Genomic DNA, 24,539 nt, shown 5'->3' with positions numbered 1-24,539 from the left:
AGACTTGACCATGAAAACCGACACTCAACACCGGCAACGGGGACGCATTTACCCATAGAGGAATATGCGTCAAATGTTTATACCCGTGAGGTTTTCAAGGAATTCCAACTAGAGGTCATTTGCTCAGTCGATACATGTAAGACCGGAGGCTATGCTGAAGTCGATGGAGTTGAAGTGACTGTCGTAAAGGATTCAATCAGACAGAAAAGTTTCAACGTAGAGTACAACGCAGGTAACAACATTTTGGCATAAACTTTATGTGGTAGTTGACTGGAGTTGCTAGATATAGTGCCAAAGTTACATTGTCTGAGCATAGAAGTTATACAATTGTTCGAGTGAACTGATTATCTCTTTGTATAAATCTGGCAACATTTTGAATAACTTAAGTTTTCTGAATGTATAACTCTTCTTATTATATGCATAACTCTACTTGCAGAATGTATAACTCTTGTTGCCATATGTATAACTCTACTTTCAGAATAACATTAGAAGTTATTCAATTTTTCACTGAATTGTTGTCATTTGTAGTATAACTCTGATTACATTTTGAATAACTTTAGCTTTCAGTACGTATAACTCTTGTTGGCATATGTATAACTCTACTTTCAGAATAACATTAGAACTTATTCAATTTTTCTTTGAATGCTAGACTATTTGTAGTATAACTCGATTAGAGTTTGAATAACTTTAGCTTTCAGAATGTATAACTCTTGTTGCCATATGTATAACTCTACGTTGATAATGTTTAACTCTTATTATTATATGTATAAGACTACTAACGGCATAATTTAATTTGATTACAGGGACACAGGCTACACAGTGCAGATGTATGATGTTTGAAAGGATGGGATTTCTGTGCCGACATATAGTATGGATTTTGTCGGCTAACTGCAAGAAGACAATTCCAGTTGATTACGTTTCTACAAGATGGAGAAAGGATGCATTGCAATTCAGATTATCAGAATGTGATGGTGAACAAATGGAAACAAATAGTAGCGCTGATGCAAAAGAAGTTGCGATGGTGAAGTTGTGGTCAGAAGTTCATGCAACCATTGGTTTACTTCGTGGCACGAGTGTGACTGAAGTTGTGAACTTAAGCTCGTTAATTAGAGAGTTCAAGGAGAAACTTTTACCGTACAAGAAGGATTTAACAAAGCAGCAGGAATTTGAGCAAATCCTTGGTTGCCCCCCTTGATGACGAGGTAACAATACTTCCACCAAAACAATCGAAAAACAAAGGCAGCGGTAAAAGAATGGTGTCAGCTAAGGCTAAAGCCATTGCCTTGGCTTGTAAGCCAAAGCGCATGTGTAATAACTGTAAACAAATGGCACACCACGATAAACGGAACTGCCCTAACCCATTCTCTGAGCATCCACCGTCTTCACCAGCATCTGAAGGAGTAGAAGAAGAAGAAGAGGAAGAAGAAGAAGAAGAAGAAGAAGAAGAAGAAGAAGAAGAAGAAGAAGAAGAAGAAGAAGAAGAATAGAGAAACTTAAACATGCTGTAGTAGTAGGCAGTAGAAAAATACCTCCGTCTCAACAAATTATTTACAATCTTTTTTTCTTTAAAAGGTAAAAAATCTGGTGAGACGGAAGGGGTATTTAATAGCTAGCTTTTGTCTATTTTGAAGGGGGATTGCACCTTTCAGATTGTATAACTTCAGTAATATGGTGTGTGAAATTTCAAGCTAATGTTTTATAACTCTTTTACACAATTTTGATGACTTCTGTTCATGGCAAAATATCCAATATTTATAAGTGGCTTTAAGAACGAATTATAATTTCAGTGGCTTTAAGTAAAACTCTTACCCATATATGGATAAATGTACTTCACAGAGTGTATAACTCTTGTACACAATTTGTATAACTCTTGTTATTTTTTGTAAAACTCATAACTGTCTAATAAAATTTGCCTTTTACATAACTGCAGTCATATTTTTTGTATAACTCTTGTACATAGTTTGTATAACTCTTGATATTTTTTGTATAACTCTTAGCTGTCTAATCAATTTTGCCTTTTTTTCTTAACTGCAGTCATGTGTTGTATAACTCCTGTACAAAATTTGTATAACTTTACTTCACAGAGTGTATAACTCTAATACTTATCTGTAAAACTTTGATTTTAATTATGACTGACAAAGATGATATAGTAACAATCTATTCCAAAAAGTTGTCTAAGTTGTTAAGGAGTTTCTTGACAACATACTAGAGTTGCAAAAAAAGAGAATACAGAATCAAAGGAAATACATTCTATTTTTTCGAAGGTTTTTTATCTGCTTTCCACGCTGCTTTTCTTATGGCTTCTACTTGCTTCAGGATCTGTAATTTCTCGCCAATGAAACCATTGACTTTGGACAGAACTCCTTCTCCGATGATGTTCATGTTAGCTAGGACAAGCGTCGCTGCCAACTGGATCACCAAATATCGACGGTTCACCTTCCTCTCGAGATCAACGTGACCAAAACTATCACCCTCGTACATTAACATGTGCATCATGGCGAACAAGCCAGACTCGGTGTCGTTTATCGATTGCTTATGCCAGGCAAACTGGATTTGACGGAACTGGAACGCCGGTATATCTTTCCCTCTGTCCTTCTCGTCGTCCCTAGACTCCACGTAGTCGCTCATGAGGCTCGCCTGGCACAAACAAGAACGTCAAAAAGTGAAATTGTAAAAGCGGTGACAACACTTTTTAGTTGAACATAACTACAATTTAATTCCACTTACAATAACGTGACACGCTTTGCATATCTCCGATTGGCCTGGACTTGAATATTGTCCAGAAGATCAATCGTCCTAGAATTAAAGTTGATACACACACATGCATAATGGGCTTCAATCTTAATGGGTACGAAGATTAAATCAGCCTTCAAGCTGAAATCTTTGCCACAGTCGATTCGGAAGACGTCCCACATATTGTACAACCTTTCGGTGTCCGGTGTTTGTTGGACAGGGTTTCGTACAAGGCTCAAGATTGTTTCCTGTTCAAGTAGCAGTATATGTGTGAGGATGCCAGAGGAGTTATAGGGGTTGTGCATTGGAGTTGCACAGTAACTCTTATAGCATAATGAAGAATGCCTAGGTTCATACTGGTTGTTAATAACTTCTCAAAACAAAATGTTTAACTCCATGGAGGGTATGTATAACTTTAGACTTATTTTCCACTGTGAAAGTTTTAAAGAGGGTATGTGAAACTCTTATAGCATATTAAAGGATTGATTAGGACCATACCATATGACGGATACCGAAGAAAGACGAACGAAAAATCGCGCATTCCTCTGCCTCCAATCGATTAAGCAATAAGGACCAACACTCAATCACTTTTTCATCCATTGGCGTCTCAGGGAGCATAGACAACATTTGCAACCTATTAATTGTTCCGTGCCGGCCATAACTCACAAGTGGTTCACTGTAGTTCAGACAGCAGGTGTTAATCAGGCTATAACGTATACTAAATGGGATGGTAATTGCTATTAAAATGACTGCATAACTTCACTGATGAAACGTATAACTCCATTAACGATATATATAACTTCAGTGATGAAACATATAACTCCATGTATTACTCTAGGTATAACTCCAGGCCTCTAATGTATAACTCCAATGTATATATTGTACAACTACGAGCATATCTTTGTAAAACTCTACGTAAAATAATGTAGAATTCCAGTATGGAAATGTCTCTATATTGATAAAACTTAATATGATAAAACATTAGGATTTTAGACAGCTTACTCATTTGGAAATTTGTAGTCATCAAGGAAAACGTAATCAGCCACTTGTTTGCGATACACCGGGATATCTCTGCATAATGCCTTGTTCAACTTCAAAGATCTTGGCGACCCTTTGTAAGGTCGGCGCCTGGTTCCCGCAATATGTGGTGCAACCAAGGCCATCGCCCTTACCCAGGGAGCGGCTATTAACTGTTGAGAGGGCCCGACTAGACGGCGTCCCGCCCAGGGCTACTTTGGAAGGTGGAGTCGATAGGTTGAATCGACTTTAGAGCAAGGTCATTTAGCAGAACTGTTCTCTCCGACGATTCCAACACCTATCTTCCTTCCACTTGTGTTCTTGGCTAGCCTCTCGTTTATCACGCACCTCCTCCATTTCACGGTCTTTAAGCTCCTTAAAAGTGTTACCCGGGATAACACAGCTTCCCCTGTCCAAGTTAATGTCACGAGGACAAGGGTTGCGGCAATTTCCGCTCGCATGAGGTCATTGCTTTCCTTTGTCCCTATGGTACAGTCGAATGGCTCTCCACGGTACAGCAACATATGAACCATGATGTAAAGACCACAGTCATTGACAGTATGTCCTGATCCCTGTCAGTTGAATTGAATGTTGACAAAAGGAAACCCTTCAACTTTCTTGCCTTTGTCGAGCCCTTTGTAGGCCATATACTTTCCCATTGCATCAGCCTGGCGGAAGTTAGGCAAGGCGTTTAAAAGGGGAAGACCAATTAACGAAACAAATGGAGCTGATAATTAATCTAGTCACCAGTTTTATAAGACTTACAGTAATACGCGCAATCCCTCCGTATGGTAATTTCAGAAGATCGTCCTCGTAAGAACGATTATCAAGGTACCCGATCTGCTCAGAGAGGAAATTTATGCAAATGCAAGAGTAATGATCTTCATCGCCAGTGTTTACCGGGACAAAAACCTACAAACATGCACCAGAAATCTAAGAGTTATAAAACATAATTAGCAGATTAGAGGCATACATATTGTGCGTAGTTGGAATTATACATTCTATGGTTAGAGTTATACATTATATGTCTAGAGTTGTACATTCAATTTCTAGAGTTATACAGTATATTCTTGCAGTTGTACATTATGTGTAGTAAGCAGATGCCTGGAGTTATACATTATACTGTATATGCTTACAGTTTTACTTTATGTGCAGTGAGTTATACATTCTATGGTTAAAGTTAAACATTATATGCCTAGAGTTATGGAGTGAACTTAGCCACTCATCAAAACTCTAAGCATATATTGTATAACTCTAGACAAATAATGTATAACTTCAGCCCTAGAATGTATAACTCTAGTCATTCTGAAAGCTAAAGTTATCTAATATATAACTCTTGCCATAGAATGTATAACTCTAGCCATAAAATCTATAACTGTAAGCATATACAGTGTAGTGTATAACTCCAGGTATTACTCTAGGTATAACTCCACTCCAGGCCTCTAATGTATAACTCCAAAGCATATATTGTACAACTCTAAGCATATACTGTTAACTCTAAGCAAATAATGTATAACTCCAGTATGTAATTGTCTCTATATTGATATCTGAGCTCACCGTATCAGAGTCCAGTTGGAATGGACTAGAACACGACTCTTGCCACATGTCCCACGAGGCACAAAAACCTTCAGAATTATCAACAACCAAGTTTTTCTTCCTGCCTTGCCAAATTGCAATTGCTATGTCCTATAAAATGATAGACGGGGGTTGGCAGCTTGTATCACAAGTTACGTACAGTTTGTCACAAAATAACTTGCTGAGTTTGAGCACACTTACAGCGTGACCTAGGCCAATGAAACAGCGCGAGCTTGAAACAGCTGTGGTGTTCGCGTGCGTAAGCTGATTGAGTAGTACAGACCAGCAGTCGATGACATTGGCCGTAATCTAAGCCCCGGGCATCAACGACTGGAGATCAATACGCGTTATGCAGTTTGGACAGGGATATATGACCAATTGTTCCCTACAAAGGATTAGCAAAAATGAGACACGCAGTAAGGGAAAAGATACATGGCCTGTTTGACTGACGTATTGAAATATAGGTAAAACTTATCTTTTACTTACTCTTTTTTATGGGCGTGGAATTGATCAAAGACATAATCCATTACATCCTTCCTCGCCCTAAACACCGTCCTGAAACGTTCCTTGTTAAATCGCAACAACTGTGAGCATAATTGCTGGTCAGGTTCGGGTGCCCCGCAATCCTGAGAACAACCTAGGTTCTCAGGTACAATGTCCATACACTGAAGGGGGGCAGTGGAATGCAGTAAGAAAGGATGGTGGATCATGTCACATCGCGGCACATAAATAGGGGGTGGGAGTGGTGCAACCGGCTCAACCCTAGCACCAGCGATTTCAACTACCAAACCTTCTTTGGCAGCACCAATCGTTCGCTCCTCAACCCCGGCAAATGCCTCATTCACATCTGTCGTGCTCATGAAAGTCAGGGGGATTTTATTTCCACTCCATTCCGTTGAAGGATTCCCCGGGGTGATCTCCGCACCCTCGACAACATCTACGTTTACACCCCCATTGTTAGAATGTTGTTCAACATTCTCAATTACATCCTTTTGAACAGTGGCCTGAATGAAAAATAATAAAATTAAACACCATGCTTTTGTATCAAAAAAATTACAGGTATAACTCTAAAAGTGAGTCAATTGGGTCACAGAGTTACAGACCCAATGAAATACAGTTATACATAGAAGGGCAAGGGTTATACACGTGTGAAGTGTTAAAAATATGCTATCAGAGTTATACATATTTGAGTAAGAGTTATACACATATGGTTAAGAGTTGTACCAAACGTATAACTCTGGCCATAAAATGTATAACTGTAAGCATAGAATGTATAACTCGGCCATAAAATGTATAATCGTAAGCATATACACTATAATGTATAACTCCAGGAATAACTCCAGGTATAACTCTAGGTATAACTCCAGCCATCTAATGTATAACTCCAAAGCATATATTGTATAACTCTAGTCATATACTGTATAACTGTAGTCATATACTGGTTAAGAGTTATACCAAACGACCATTGCAGTGGCACTACAGTTACAAAGGCCTCATCATAAGTTCCAACAAAGTTATACTTTATCAACTTAGAGTTATACACGACCAATTTAAAAAAAACAACGAATGTATAAAAAGTATTTAGCGAAAATGAACAAACTTGCCTCGCCATCAGGACCACTCCCGTACGCTGGAAGTCCACATAAAGCTTCCTTCATTTCAGCAGTAGAAAACATACACTCCATCAATTCTTGTGTCTCCATTGGCAATGATGGGACCGTAGATTTTTCCATCTCCTTATCTGACGGTTGATTGTCTGACAATCTTACAACATTTTCTTTCACACCCTCCCCATGAACTTGTTCATGCACCTCATCACCTGCCCCGGGCAGAGTTTCAGCGTCCTCTGACGGCCCGTCAGCTTGGTCTACAATGTCTGATAAACTTTCATGGTCAATGTCTGACAAACTTTCAACATTTTCAACACTTTCTTTCAATCCCTCCCCGTGAACGTGCTCATGCACCACATCACCTGCCCCGAGCCGAGTTTCAGCGTCCTCTGACCGGCCGTAAGCTTGCTCAATTTCCTCCACGGTGTAATTCGCCTCCAACAACAGCTCTCTGACAGTTTAGACGGGGGTGCACACACCTTGATCCTCTAACCCTGGGCTAGCATCTGACAACGGATTAGAAACTACCGTATCACCTCCCACTTCCTCCATAATCTTTGACCATGAAACTGCAACTAATTTCGTTGGCGTGTCGGCTTTGACCGACTCTCGACGCGGCTCAACACGAGGGTTACCACCCCTGCCACCACCATCATTGGCGAGACTAGACAGAACTTCACTTATTTGTCGCGTAGATGCATCGATTCCGTCATATTTTTTGGGGAGCTCACTAACTACCTCTCCAAATGCAGGAGCGTTACCAACAGAAACCTTCACCTTTCGCAAACTGCATTACCTTCAAACGACGTACTTTTGAATCTTTTCACCCTCAAAGAATTCTTGAGAGGCCTGAGTAGGATTTAGGCCCGTCGGATCACTAGTTACAGCTTTGATCCATGCGGTTGCATCTCCGTACCATGAATAGAACACAATAGCGTTCCTTTGCATCTGTAGATAAAGCTCGTGAGTACGCTGAATTGAAGAAGTACAGTAATTTAGTTATATTATAATAGATGGGTATGTTAATTTTTAAAAGAATCAATCGCAAAATATATAATAGTTTGAACTTACATCATCAAATGACCCTAGCTTTCAATTCCTGGTCATCATCAACACCTTTGGTAGTTCAATCGAATGAACTTCTTCTCGGAAGTTGAGCGGGAGAGAGGGGTGGGGGGCTGATAGCAACGATAGTTTGGGTTCACGAGGGTCGCCGAGGCCGAGCATCTTGTCCAAACTCTTAATATAAGAGGGATCTTGAAGGCACCTCGGATACCTGGTTTTAGACAAAGTTAAAGTACCCAATCCCCCTTGAGCCACCTCAAATTTTACCCTATCTACAAGCGAGGCTTCATCCCAATGCTTAATCAAATGTAGATCGCGGAGGCAAGGCTTACCCTTGTAATCATATCGCTGAAAGTAGCTTATCATGAGGAAGGGAATACATCCACCCAACATCGTTACCCCCTTTTTATAGTCTGTCCCCGCTTTCACCATCATTTCCAAAATATAAGAGCACCAGTCAAAATGCGGAATGGCTTTAGGATCTTCTACAGCCCTTAACAGCTTCAAATCTATCCCGTTATTTGGGGTGGGTGCTAGGAATAAAGACATAGAGAACAAAACAAATAGCCGGCAGAAATGATCGTCCGCCTCCTCGTACTCCATAAGTTGCTTGTGAACTTTCCCTAAACTTATTGAACTATTTGCTTTGCCCACCCCGTAAGCTTGCCGCCATTTGTCCTTCAACTCCTTATTTTCGGGATCGTTGGACCCCTTCTGCGAACCAGTAGGTACCAACGGGAGACGGTTGGGTCCAAGAGGTATCAAGAAACAGTCATGCACGTCATGCTTACTGATCATAAACTCCTTCTTACGAGAAGCCCTGAACACATATGACCCATCAGAGAAGGACTCCAAGAACAGGCGAACGTGTGCAAGTGGGAAGCTGCTAATCTTAAGCTCCAAAATGCCACCAAACCCAATTTTCTTAACAGCGGACACCTGATCCTCGTTAAGCTTTTCAATGAGAGAGACAAGTCTTTGAGGTCGACATGAAACCGAGATTTCATGCACCCTCTTTACCCTTGGCTTGGCCTCGACCATCTGGGGAAAAGCAAGGACAACACACAAAATTAGACATGCTGTAGTTGCAATTAGAGTTATACAATAGATAGTCAGAGTTATACAAAATATATGTAAAGTTATACATTCTGATAATAGAGTTAATCGAGAAAATGTCAAGAGTTATACATGTGACAAAAGTTATTCAAAATGTAATCGAGTTATACAACAAATGACAACAGATTATAAAAAGGTCAAAGTTTGAACCTGGGAATCGGCTCCTTCTCAAAGACTTGGTGCATCATCTATCCGTGGCCGACAAACAAATAGGGATTGATTAACGACGAGTTATACATATACATATAATCTGTAGCTGGCAAACAAAAGAAGAGATAATCAGGAGAGTTATACAGAATAACAGTTACATTTATACATATAATAACAAAAGTGAGACAATCTGAAACTAACGTTATATAATGTGTAACTCGAACCATGAATGTATAACTCTATTATTAAAATGTATAACTTCAAGTATATACTGTATAACTCTAGGCATATACTGTATAACTCTAGGCATATATTGTATAACTCCAGGAATAAAATGTACAACTCTAGGCAAATATTGTATAACTCCGGTTATACATTATGACAAAGCAGGTTATTCAACATGTAATCGAGTTATAAAACAAATGACTCGATTATAACAAAAGTCAAACTTTTAACCTTGGAATAAGCACCCTTGTCAGTACTTGGTACTTTTAACCATTCAAAAGAAGAGATAATCAGGAAAGTTAGCTATACAGAATAACAATACAGTTATACATATAATAATAAAAGTTAGACATTATGAAAACTAAAGTCATATAATGTATAACTCTAGCAATAGAAAGTATAACTCTGGCCATATAATGTATAACTCTAGCCATAGAATGTATAACTCTGGCCATAAAATGTATAACTGTAAGCATATACAGTATAATGTATAACTCCAGGAATAACTCCAGGTATAACTCCAGGCATCTAATGTATAACTCCAAAGTATAAATTGTATAACTCTAGCTATATATTGTATAAATCCAGGTATAAAATATATAACTGTAGGCATATATTGTATAACTCTATGCATGGAAACTAATTAGAAGTATAGTTATACATATAACAATTAGAGTTTGACATTATGAAAATGGAGTTGGTCACAGAATCAGAAGAGCTATACATCTAGAACCCAGAGCTATACATCTAGTAACCAGAGTTATACATATTGTGTACTAAAGCTATACATCTAGCAACCAGAGTTTTACATTAAGTAACCAGAGTTATACATATTGAGTACTAAAGTTATACATCTAGTAACCAGAGTTATACATCTAGTAACGTATAAATCAAAATCAAAACTTTTAACCTGGATATCAAGTCTCGTGTCAATACTTTCTCCAACATCCATCTGTAGATGACAAACAATTGGGATTAGAGTTATACAGATATTTAATTGAAGTTATACATCATTCTATAAGAGTTATACCAACAAGACGAGATTTTTTACCTTCGATTCAGATTTCTTGGAAGATTTCTTGGCATCTTTCTTGGCAAAAACCATTGTTAATTATCAAATGACCTCGAATTTGATCTGCACAACCATAATTAACAATTAAACAAATCAACATCAGCAAACCCATAATTGAAGATTGAAAAATCAAATGAACTCTTTTTATGATAGTTTAACAAAGGCAATAATTAACAAAAAACAAACTACAAATCACTAAATAAAGAATGGAAAAAATACCTTATAAAAAAATGGAGACAGACGAGTTTGCAGGCGAGTTGGAATTAATTTGTAGTGATGAAAATGGCGTCTGTTGAGATGAATTAATTGGTAGTGATGAAAATGGAGTTACCAGCAATGTGAAGAAAGTAAAGGAAGACGAAATGACAGGAAATAGAGGGAAAATTACCCGCAAGTTGTTTTGAATTGTCTAGAAAATGAGGAGGGAAATGATGGACTGATGGACATAACAGTGTATCATGCATGGGTTAGTGGGTAAGAGGAGAGAGGTAAATAAAAAATATTAGTTGAGTGGGGTTTTACTGCGTAATCTTGGCCATTGATTTGCTTGATCCAACCGCCCACATTAGGACTTATGGACTTAATATATCTAATGGACTTAGTTGATCTCTTCTCTCTCTCTATATATATATATATATATATATATATATATATATATATATATATATATATATATGGTTTTTCTAACGTGTGCACTAAGGGCACACATTAATAACCTAAATATGGTAATATTTGCAAGAGATTCTCACTAATTATGGTAAAAATGAGTTTATACTTGAATATTTGATGAGAATCTCTTTCAAATCTTACCATATTTAGATTATTAATGTGTGCCTTAGGGCACACGTTAGAAAAACCCATATATATATATATATATATATATATATATATATATATGGTAGGGTAGGTTAGATTTATATTATATTAATATTTAAATAATTTATATTATAATAATGATAATATTAATAATAACATAATATAAATATTAATAATACCCTTTGCCTCATTAGTATTGTTACATTTATTCCGTATCACAGCTAAATATCTGAATAGTATCTCCGAGTAATAATTTTATTAAAACATATACTAAAATAATTATTAATTAAGCTCCCAAAGTACGGGGTATTAAAGACATGCAACAATAAACATCCAAGTTTGAGTCACATTGAGTTTGGGTCAAGTCCACCAGGTCCTCAAATCGGGTGTCGGGTCGGGTACGACTTAGATTATTCGGGTGGTCATTCGGGCCGGATCAATTTTACCGGGTTTACTAACATGTTTGATTAATATATATACCCCTCGGTCTTGATCCTTGTTTATAGGTCTGAGAAGTGTTATGAATGGTATTCAAGCTTTTTTTTCCTTTTTTTGTCCTTAACGATGAACTGGCATACAAAAAATGAGATTACATAGTATTCGATTACATAGTAACTAGCTACAATACAAACATGGGGGCATTTGAGACCTGTAGCTACTTGATATCCAACAACCTTAACAAGACTGAGAAACATAGCAAACAAGAGATGATAGCCGACGTTTTTTTATTGGTAGATGATAATGGTCATCAAATTGGATCAGGTGGGCATCCCGTTTTTACTCCTCTTGAGCGCCACCAACATCTCGGTGTACTTGAAAACAAATGCAAAATGTTCGACAGAAGATTTGATCTTCAAATAAGCAACCGGCCGCGCCATTCGAACATGGCCCTTAAAATGCATCTTGCGGCTAAAAGTCGTGTTCGACTGCTCCCTAACTACTGAAAATGAAATGGATCCATACAAATTTTACTAACAAGAGAAGAGCTCAACGATAAACGTTTCTTCTTATTAACTTGGAAAATAGGCTCCTCTTCAACAGATACAAACTTCTCTGTTGACTCAAAATCGAAAATCTGAGCACGCATCTGTGGCAAATGACTAGAGTCTTGAAATACTAGACCAATAAAGACTTTCTAATTAACGCAAATTACTAGAGTTTTTGATACGAATACGGAAGCAAAAAACTGACTTTAACGAACTGAAAAGGTGTCACGTGTTTGGCGTGACAAACAAACCAAAAATAACGAACACAAAAATGAGATATTTGCTCGGATTAGACCTATAATACAAACAATAGTGATTGATTTGCAACCATAGTAATCATTTATAACCCTCTTGTGCCGTCTCAACTCGTGCCTTCCACCCCTCCACCCTCCCTGCACATGAATAACTTCAGCATTAACCTCAACAGTTTCCCCGTCATTATAATCATCAAAAATAGGAGGCAATGTTGGATCAAACTTAACGTTCTATTCATAACTGCTTTCACACCAGAAAGCTCATTCCATGTTTTTTTTTTCTGGATGAACAGTACATGTGAATAGTAGTTTTTTCTCTTTTTTCGTTTTTTATGCTATCACGTCTCGAATAACAAGTTACTAGAACCTGCTCCTGAGAATGAGTAATCAAAACCGATTAAAGCTCGAATGACCTGCTCGAGTTTAACCTTTGAACTTCAATCGAAATAAGAAATTCAATTAAAACTTAGCTTTGACATGCCTAGGACCGTCTAGATTTTTAAGGAAATCAAGAGCTAATGTAACACCCCACGGTAATTGAAGAGGTCCATTGATAGGCTTAAATGACTAGTGCTTAAAGGGATTGAAATTACTACTCATAACAAACAAAGTATACTTTCTTTTACGGTCAACTATGCGAAAGAACTCCAAAGTTAAGAGTGCTTGGTTGGGAGTAGTCTTAGGATGGGTGACCTCCTGGGAAGGTTCCCGGGATGCGCATGAGTGAGGACAAAATGCGCTATAAAGGACCCGTGTTGATCTGTGGGCCATGTACACAGCCTGATGAGCTATCATAAGTAACCGCTCCTGACCCGGTTTGAACCGGGGTGTTACAGCTGAAGCTCTGATATCATATGATACAAATATAGAAGCGAAAAACTGAATTTAACGAACTGAAAAGGTGTCACGTGTTTGACGTGACAAACAAACAGAAAATAACGAGCACAAAAAGAGGAGATTTGCTCAGATTAGACCTATAATCCGAACAATGGTGATTGATATCCAAGACCTATTAAATAGCAATCGATTTAATGTCTATAAATACGGCAAACAATAACCAAGTTTGGAACAAGACTCGTCGATCCGAATTCAACAATTTCAACGTAAAAGTTTCTGTTTTACTTATTAAACTCTACTGAATAAAAATAAGATACAATTCCTAATTTATATAGGCTATCACTTGGTTAATAAGAAAAAGACTCCTAAGCTAAGTAGTAGACAAATGAAATACTAAACTTAATCCATAGGTTAACAACCTCCTAAAGCAAAATCTAATCCAGATACTACTTGTAACACCCTCATTTATCCGGGAGCCTTTAGCTAGACATCCCAAGTAAATGAGAGCGTTACCATTTCGGTTTCCCGAGGTAGTGAATAACAAAGTACAACCAACCAAATTACTTTAAATAAAATTTAGCGATTACATGTTTATTACAACCTATCCAAACTAAAACTCAATATAAAATTAAATACAATTTGCAGCGTAAATAAATAAAATGATTAAATAATCTATGTGATCTAGAGTTCTAGGTAGACTGACCGAGTCCTCACGCATCCCATAAGCTCCCAAGTCAACTAATCTTTAGCACCTGCAAATCTGCTCCCCATTTATGGTTCATCACAGGTGTTCACGAATACACGGTCAACCACGAGGTTGAGTAGGAATTAACCAAACAGCAATAATAATCCAACCAAAATAGACATTCTTCAAATTCTCATAACTTCATTTGCACAACTCCCTTACGTCACTGGCAGTAGCACAACTCCCTTAACACCATGCTATGCTCAACTGGGAGTAGTACTTGTGTACCATGCTCACCTAGCAGTAGTAATTACTTACTATGCACAACTATCTCTGGCAGTATTAATTACTTACTATGCACATCTGGCAGTAACGATTACTCGCTATACACAACTGGCAGTAACACCCTCCGTGTTATGCTCAACTAAACAACCATCGCGCCATACCAAATATAACCAATAATAATGAACAATAACAATCCAGTCATACGGCTCCGTTAATAAGTTAGCATACACATATACTCCGTCTCCAATACTTATTCATAATATTAACATTAACCTCGTCATCCATCATAATTCAATATACATTCACATATTAATAAAATACGAGTTGAGTAGGTAATTCCTACCTGGCAAGCAATATCCAATTACGTAATCCAAAAAATAGCAAATCCCAAATAGTAATGCTTCCCATCAATTCTGTCACCTAAATTAATAACAACATTTACAATTACTAATTATTCTAATTATGCTTAACAATTAAACTAATTATAAAATAATTAAACTTATTATTCTAATTTACGAACAATTAAACTAATTACAAATAATACATAATTTAATTTAATTAAATCCCATCTCAAAACCCTTTTAACAAATCAAGTGCAACCCGTCACTAATGGAAAAACCTTCTATTGCGTCACTTGTAAAAGGCCTTTTGCGTCGGTTTTTGACTGACGTATATCGAGGGGTCGTATTTGATATGCGTGAGTTGTGGAACCGGCGCAAAAAGGTAAACATTTGCGTCAGTTGTATCTTAAAAACTGACGCAAAAAAGCGCCATTTGCGTCAGTTGTGTTTTAAGAACTGACGCAATTGTAGGTACAACCGACACAAATGCTTCAACACTTGCATCAGTACTTTATAGAACCGTTGAATTTTCTTTATTTTTTACGTCATTTGTTATCATAACTGATGCAATTAATATTTTGTTTTAGAGCTAATTCATTTTTCTCATTTGCATCATTTCTTTCAAGAACCGACGCAATTTATTAATGCTTTTTTTAAATATAAAAATTTGCCGCCAAAATTACATAAAACTCACATTCCCAATACCAACTTAAAAACCCGCAATAAGAAATCCAACCAATAATAATACATCACATGTAAAACAACATCACATCTTATTCAACCGAACAATGTTCCAAATACAATCCAAAGTATAGCTAATCCCATAAACGTCTTAGTTACTAAGCTAATCTATACTAAATGTTCTCTAAACATCTAGTAAACTTACATAAAACTATATTATCCGTGTCTAGTTTACAAATGACTGAGTAATAAAGCTAATTTAAGATGCACATTCATTAACACTAGCTAAAACAACCAGGTACAACACTCACTTTTGCGAGCGAGCTCCATCTGAACTCTGATGTGTGTTGCGTGTCCTTTTTTATTTCCTATAGCATGATTTCGTCTGGTGAATATGACATCTACAAAATAATGGTTGTCCATGTACTTACAGATGCAAGAAAATTACACCATGCTCAGAATCATATCAAGAAATCCAGCTGCTTAAGCATTATATGGTATATGTATCCAAAACGTTTAAGCATAATTGATTAACTATCAAGTTAATTAAGGAAATGATATAAAAGTGGAAATAGAAACTCTAAAGCATAATAAAAAAAGTTTAATTCTTATTGAGGCAGTAACAATTCCACAAATTTCCAATCGAAAACACAAAATTGTAAACAACTAGCGTACCAGACTATAACAGTGTTGTGAGCCGAACATCTGGGAAATGGTACCCAAGCTAGAGTATGCCATCAAAGTTAACTGAAGTATGCTCAGATGAAAACGGATCCTAATTTTCTTCCCTGCACAAAGTTTTGGGTACGAGAACAGAGTAAATGGAGGATTACCACATACATTAAATGGAATGATGACTAAAGTAGACATGAAAAGCTCATTACTATAAGCAGTAACAAACCTCACTTACCATTCATAGAATTAGAGGTGAGGCCAACCACTCTGCATTGTACTTATGTAGTTGTGGTGAAGGCAAAATATCTACAAGAATGAGGTTATAAATTCATTAGTGACCAAAGAGTATATGATAATAAATAAATCTAACGATTCAGTGAAGAGTAAAGGGTAAGACAAGGACCCGAACTATCATTCTTTTTCCAGTTAAGGACCTATATTTTTTTCAGTTAAGGATATCTCCTCATCATTCTGTTAACTTCTCCGTTAACAGTGAACACTTGGCTAGTTGGCTATGTGCATACTGATGTGATCAATATTTGAGCATATTTAGTCCCCGAATTAGCCTCGTTCCTATGCTTTTTAGTGCATATATGGGTCATTTACTATCTTTAATCCTTTGTTTTGCATATTCTTTGAGGTTTTGTTTCCTTGGTAGGAGAGGAGTGCAAACCATGCATTTTCATGGCAAAATAGAGCTAAATTTATCGAATCTAATGACCAAACATCAAAGAGAAGACAAGACTAGAAGGCCTTTGTACATAATGTAGTAGATGGGAAATGATGAAGAAGATCCTTGCATACCCGACAAAATCCCGGAGGATTATTGGAAGAAGAAAACGAAGCTGGGCCAGGATCCGCTCGTCCCACCCCTCGGGACGCCCGTCCAACAGCTCCTCAGGACGCTCGTCCAAACCACTAGGACGCCCGTCCAGCAAATCCCAAATCCGCCCATCCCGACCCATGGACGCTCGGATTGTACTCCAGAGGGACACGTCCGCTTCTTCCTTCCATTGAAGATGCGCATATTTTTGGAAGACTAGCTAAAAGGAGAACCGCATCTTTTCTTGAGAGGAGCGATTCCTCAAGGACTTAATCGTCATTTAAGCCCTTAGTAACCCTAATTTGTGCACTTAATCCCCACTATAAATACCCCATTAGTCTAATTAGATTATTATGTTCTTCTTATCAATCTTTAGTGTAGTTTATATTATTCTAATCTCTCTTTAATCTAGTAATCAACTTCTAATCAAATATTAATACAAATCTCATTTCCTTAATTTCTCTTTTGTTCATCTTTTATTTTGGGTAATTGAAGATTATTTGGGTTTATTGGGAGATTGACAACCTTCCATCAATCATCAAGTACTTCTATTATTCTTTGCATTATTATTTTGGAATCATCATTAGGTATAATTATCTTAATCCCTTTTTAATTATTGTTAATCATCTTCATTTATTCATCATGTTTTGCTTTGTTAATATGAATGACAACCTTGTTAACATGTTAAACTTGATAATGAGTGAGTAGATTCCTTAACTAGAGTTCATGGGTAATTAGGGGAAACCAACATGGGGGATGATTCATCCTTAATTTAATATATTCTCATAATTTATTTGCTTGCTTGTTATGATCTCAACTTATGCACATGTTATGTTTGATGAAATGCGAGCCTATGAATCCTTGCATTTTTTACCCATCACTTACCTTTTCAATGAGACTTTTAAGACATTAACCAACTCGAGTCTCATTAGACCATGCATATAGTTGAGTGGGGAGGATTAAGTCGAGTTGTAGGTGTTGTACAATCTAATCGATTCGGCTCCGGGCCCAAACACTAGTAGAAAAAACCCCTATCGTGACGCCTTTATTGTGGCGGTTCTAATAGAAACGCCGCAAAAAGCCGAAAAAATTGGCGGGAGCGAATTTTTCATGGTGTAGGAGGTTTATTGTGGCGGTTTAAATTAAGAACCGACGTAATAGTAGTAGCTTTTTATGGCGGTTTAATATAAGAAACGCCACTATTAGTCAATTATGGCGGTTGTATTAACAACCGACGTTAATAACGATGCTAAAGGTAATAATACTGGACAATAGTTTTTAATAAAAAACCGCCATCATATATTTTTATGGCGGTTTTAACAAGAACCGACATTAATACCCACCCAAAAAATAAACCCAAACCCCTTTACAATTCACTAGACTAAACTGATCATCACCATCACTATTTTCAATTTTTTATGATAAACCCTCTTCATCTTCCCCGCGCACGAACCCGCCAATCGTTAATCACCGCTGCTAATCCCTCAATCATTAATCACCTTCAACCACCAAGCCATCGTCCCTACTGCGCCCGCCTCCGCCTCAATCGTTAATCCCCGCTGCTTTTCGAATTCTACACAGCAGTTTCAACTCCAGATTTTGAAACTCCTCGCTACTAGTTGTTTCCGGCTACACCGTGCCTGCCCTGAGTGCCCTCTGCCTTCAACGCATCTGCTTTATCCACAACAACATATCAAAGGTACTTTATTTTGCCCCTATATAATTCCAATTTCAGTTCTTCATTAAAATTAACCAAGTAACATCTTTATCAATTTCATCAAATTGATTGTTATTGATTTATTGTTATTGTGTTATTGGTTCATACGAAGTAGTATCTGTATTCGTATAATAATATAGCATGGAATACTTGATTTAGGTTATTGGTAAAATATCGAGTTTTAAATCAAGTATTTGCTGCCCCGTTTTCGTTTTGGTATGAGTCGCTTAGGGCTTATTTTGTCTGGGGTTGCAGTGTGTTGATCGAAGTTGTTAAACGGGTCAAGGGTATGAATCTAGGATGCGTTTCATGACGTTTTAGAGTTGAAATAGAGGCTGGTAAGTAGCAGTGACACACTGCTACTCTAAACTATTGCGAGTAAAAATTAACCAAAAATATCATGGACAAAAAACACATTTCAAACCGAATTCATCTATAGGTTTTTACTATCATACTTTGATGGTTACACGAAAAACGATTAGATTCTGCTATATATAGCACGGTCTTAATACAGAAATAGTAGCGGAAACAGCAAAAACGGAGTATCATCAAATCAATCACTAATACAGTCGAGAATCATAGTTAAAGTAGAAGCAGAATACAACGTAGCAGGCATCTTGATGTGGAAGACCCTTGACCAGATAGGCTGACTCGATTCAACTTGAGCCTTGCTAGAAGTAGGGAAGTTGGAGTTGGAGTTGAATAGTGAGGAGATGGGTTCCTGCTGACCTGTTGCCGCATTTTGGCAAGTTTAGCGGTCCAGATATAGACGAGTGCAGACATAGAAACTTGAAAAGATCAGAAGAAAAATGATGCAATATGAAAGATATTTGATTTGGTAATGGTGTTTAGTATAATGTGATTGAAAGCAGCAGCTGCTTATTTATAAAGGATGTTAATCAAGTCAGCTGTTTGATGGTTCAGTGGGCGGTATCAGTGGCCGTTGGTTTACGTCTTTTTCTATCAGTTGTACTAAGGAAAAAGGATAAAGATGGAAGAATAAAGAATTGTTAAGAGTAGTAGGGATATACAACTATCCCTATCCCATGAGCTGCTGATTTTCGCCCATTGTTAATGTCATAATATCGGCAATACAAATGATCTAGTACTTGTGCTCCTTCTCAAAAGGCCTCATACTAATGCTTGGCCTTATTCTTTTTGTGCTTACTTGCATATGTAATGTTATTGTTTGATGTCACTAGAGAGAGACAGAGGGAGAGGGCGAGCTTTTGTTATGTCAGTCTATATGTGAAAAGAACATGCTAATTATCTGTTGTTGCTTAGTGCTCTTCGGAAGTCCAGGCGAATGCAGCGGAAACTCTTTGTGCAATTACACGAAACATGGGATCACCTCTTACAGCTAAAGTATGCAGTCGCAGGTTTATTATCTCTATTTTGTAGTTATTTTTCCTTCATTATGATTTGATAGTATGAATTCATAACTGATGGTTGATTGTTTTCTGGATGCAGTTTTGTGTCAAGGATTTTCTCCTATACACTTGGAAGATTCCTCTACCAAGTCTGGTCAAGTACACTCGATGTTTGTCTGTATATCTTTGTTGGATCCCAGATCGTCATCTTCCTCTTTGTTAATGCATTCTCTACGAGGTCAGCATATGTATGAGGCGTCGATCGCAGTAAATCCGGAGACTGTTAATGTAATGCTACCTAGACTTGGTTAGTGTCTGAAATAATCTTTTTAACATTACTCTGTTATCCAGTCATGGTTACCCATGTAGCGTCGTATAAATTTACTTCTGTCAGCATGTCATTAAGTAACACAATTAAGAGTTCTGTCTGAATTTCAAACTACATATGTCCGATATATGTAGTTACCTTTGCAGTGACCATTACAAATGGACTTTTGTTTTTCTTGGCAGGCCCAGCTTTAAACTCGTAGATGATGAGCTAGAAGGTACTGTTACTAGCCATAATGGAATTGTGTATGTGTTTTTTCTGCTTCTCGCAACTGGGATCAATTTTTGTGATTTCATCTTGAAGGTGTTCAGCCAAATCAAGCTGAAGATGACGAGTGTCAAATCATCTCGGTAAATAAAATATTTGATCACAATCGTAAGAAGGCAAAGGATTTTCCCGTGATAACAACATCAGGTCCAGTTTAATTCCCTGTGTTAAAACCCCCAAGAGTGCAAATTGTGTAGAGCAAGAATATTCTGAGCGAGCACCGGGATAGCATCCACAAGTCAGCATACCTCTGATATAGTGAACAATAATCTTTTGGAATCCACAGGTATGATGAGTTGATAAAGTTTCTATTTTACATTTTATGTAGGAAGAATTTGCCAAGAATGATCTGAATCATGTGCACTATTTTGCCTTGGAGGATCCCCAAAGGATCTACGATAGTGTAAGATGATCATTTTCCAGTAAAATAAGATTAAATGAACCAAAGTTTTGGATTGTTTTGGAAAGAATCAAACTTGGGGATAGATTTTGTCACATGAGACAAACTTAGGATTATTCTTTTCAATTTTACTATGTACGATCTTGTTTCCTGACATGGATTTGAATTACTCTTTTTCCTCTTTTTAATATATAATTCTAACAAGTGAGCATTGTTCGGTTAATTGTTCTAATTTGTCCATTTTTTTCTAGATTGTTGAGTTCATTGCTGTTCTAGTGAAAGCTGGAAACCAAGCTGCTACAGACAAGGAATTCATTTTTTCGTTTTATTTTGAAATGAAATATATGTGGTATGTGGTGCTATAATTCAAATTTTGAGCTTTTTATCTATTTTTGCTTTATATATATTTATATAGGTACCCTTGTTTTCATTGTTTGATTTTTAGTAACGCTAGACGTTGATTTAATAATGCTTAGTTTGATTTTCTCACTATGGGATTTGTTTACTGTGTCATTGCAGATTTAAGAGTAAGAGTGTCAATTGACGAGATAAAGAATGTTAAAGAGGTGTAGGCTACCAAATGTTTAGGGAATAACTAAATGTTGATTAGTCTATTAAATAAGATGTGTATGTGATTATTTATACACTTCGATGTAAAATTTTTGAACATGGACATTATTGTTCTGCTGAATGATATGAAAGTTTTTGGATAGTTGGTTGCATTCTTGTGTATGTATTAATGTATTGTTTGTTCATTTTGATATTGGATTGTCAAATTTATGGGAGGTTGCTACAGAAATTTAGGTAGGAATTTTTTTTTAAAAAAAAATACCTATCTATGGCGGCGGTTCTAAATTAGAAACGTCACGAGCTATAGTGACGGTTCTTAAGTAAAACCGCCACTATAGATAATCAATGGTGGCGGTTCTTAAGTTAAAAACCGCCACTATAGTTATCAAAGTGATCAATGAAATATCTATGGTGGCGGTTTTCTTACGATAACCGCCACTATAGATGAGTTACAGTGGCGGTTTTTGTCTAAAAACCGTCGTATTATATAAGTCTATAATGGCGGTTTTGTATAACAACCGCCACTATAGGAGAGCTGTAACGACGGTTGTACAACCACCTACAACCGCCGTAAAGTTTATACGACGCCGCGATAAACGACGCACCCTAAATCTCTAAAAACCGCCACAAAAGGTCATTTATAACCGCCACCGTAGGGGGTTTTTCTACTAGTGAAACCTTCCTAGGATTGTAAGATATAAACCAACTCGATCCTATCACAACAATAATTGCTTGCTTATAATTTGAGAATATGTTTGTATGATCAATTCCCATGAATCCCCTATGAACCCAAGACACCCTAGTGCTTTTAATCAATTGTTTACATCTCATTTTAGCCATCTTGCTTGTTTACTTGTATTGTTATTTAGTTTAGTGATCTTCTTATCTCAACCCAAATTGTGACACCCCTAGACACCACTACTTGCAATCGAAAATCCTACATCAATACCCGTCCCTTGGGATCCGACCTTTACTTCCCTCTTTACTAATAGTAGAGATTTTTGTGAAGTTATAAATATTGTTTTGGTTTAGGTGCTCCTAACGACAAGTAACCAAAATCTAAGCTCAAAAAGCTGACCGACCAAAAATGGCGTCTATGCCAGGGACATTGTTAACTTGATTTGATTTTCTTTGATTTTTATTAGTTGTGTCTTTCTTTGCCTTGGGGAAGTAAAACTCCTCAAGATTTGTTCTAATTGTTTTCAAGTTGTTTGATATTTTGCATGTCTAGAAGATCACAAGGTAACTTGTTACCCATTGATCACGAAATTGAAAGGACTTTGACAACCAATAGAAGACTTGCTAGAAATACTTTGAGAGGTATTGGTGAGGTTGTAGATATTCAACCAAACACTATTGAGTTCATCAACCCTTTTGGAAGAGAAGGTGAGGAGAACCCAACACAAAATCAATCACACAATCAACCCACAATGCCTAAGTTTTCATCAGATTCCGTACCAACCGAGGAGAAGCTACCCAATGGTACTCCCACACCACAACACTTAACCGGAAATTTCATTGCAAAATCCGCATTTATCCAATTAGTCGAAAGAAGCCAATTTGGGGGGGTGCCTAGTGAAGACCCTCATTCCCACATGGAAACTTTTTGTGACTATTGTGATGCAATTTCACAAACCGGAGTGACTCAAGACCAAATTCGATGGGTCTTATTTCCTTTTTCTCTAATTGGCACCGCAAAACAATGGTTGAAGAGCCTTGATAAGGCTACTCTTAGAATTGACTCTTGGAAGAAGTTGGCTCTAGCTTTCTACAAAATATTTTACCCTCCGGAAAAGACTAACATGCTAAGAGCTCAAATTACGGGTTTTAAGCAAAGGGACGAAGAATCTTTGTATGAAGCTTGGGAGCGATTCAAAGGAATTTGTCGCTCATGACCTCATCATGGACTTAGCGAGTGGTTCTTGGTACAACAATTTTGGAATGGTCTTTATGAAGACTCAAGAAACATTCTCAACATGGGATCAAATGGTATGTTCACCGAAGTTGACGATAATCAAACTTGGACCAAGATTGAGGAAATGGCGGTCCATAATTCGCAATATAGTAGACCTCGCAAGGTTACTAGAGGAGGAAAGCATGAAGTGGACTCTATTACTCAATTGGGTGCTCAACTTAGTGCTCATATTGATACCATCAACTTGAAGTTTGAGAAGGCTATGGCTAAGCTTAAAGAAGCCTCAAAATCACCAAAGCATCATGTTAATGCCATGGTGGCATCTTCATCAATCCCAAGTGGGATATGTGAGAATTGTGGAACTTTGGGACATGACCAAAGTGAATGTAGGGGAACAAATGAGCAAGTGAATGCTTTTCAAGCATACAAAAGTGGTACCCCTTATTCCAACTATTACAATAAAAACACCAAATTTCAACCAAATCTCTCATACAAAAGCCAAAATGTTCAAAACCCTCAACCAACATACCCCCCACCTCCCATGAGAAACCAAAATCAAAGACCCTTTTTCAACCAAAACCAAGGTTATCAAAATCAAACTCCATACAATCAACAAAATGACCAAGGTTTTGATGTTCAAAAAGCGGTCCACCAAATACAAAAGAATCAACAAGAATTTTTCACTCAAATGCAAAAAGATAGCCAAGCAAAAGACATCACCATCAACAACATCCTAGCTCACACGAAAATGTTGGAAACTCAAATGACCCAACTAGCATCTTCAAACTCTCAAAAACAAAAAGGGCAATTACCACCTCAAAGTAATCCCCCAAGACATGAAACGGTTAGTGTCATTCACTTGAGGAGTGGTACAAGATATGAAGGACCAAAGAAGCAAGTTGAGGATAAAGTTTTAGAAGCTAGTGACAAGGAAAGAGTTGTGCAAAACTCTAGGGAAGAAGAACCCACCAATCAAGAAGTTTCAAAGAAAAGTGAAGAAAAGGCCAAAGAGAAGGAGCCCATTGT

At 37.3% G+C, this 24,539-nt stretch overlaps 1 non-coding gene across 1 annotated transcript; it reads right to left on the bottom strand.

Annotated features, from left to right (window-relative positions):
• Positions 1-23,400: 23,400 nt before the first annotated feature.
• Positions 23,401-23,507, bottom strand: LOC141603121 (small nucleolar RNA R71). Its single transcript, XR_012525016.1, has one exon. It is a non-coding gene; the product is annotated as a small nucleolar RNA R71 (small nucleolar RNA).
• Positions 23,508-24,539: the final 1,032 nt, after the last annotated feature.

The sequence above is a fragment of the Silene latifolia genome, chromosome 9, assembly GCF_048544455.1.
Source record: "Silene latifolia isolate original U9 population chromosome 9, ASM4854445v1, whole genome shotgun sequence".
NCBI lineage: Eukaryota > Viridiplantae > Streptophyta > Magnoliopsida > Caryophyllales > Caryophyllaceae > Silene > Silene latifolia.
This window is presented reverse-complemented; position numbering and strand designations above follow the sequence as displayed.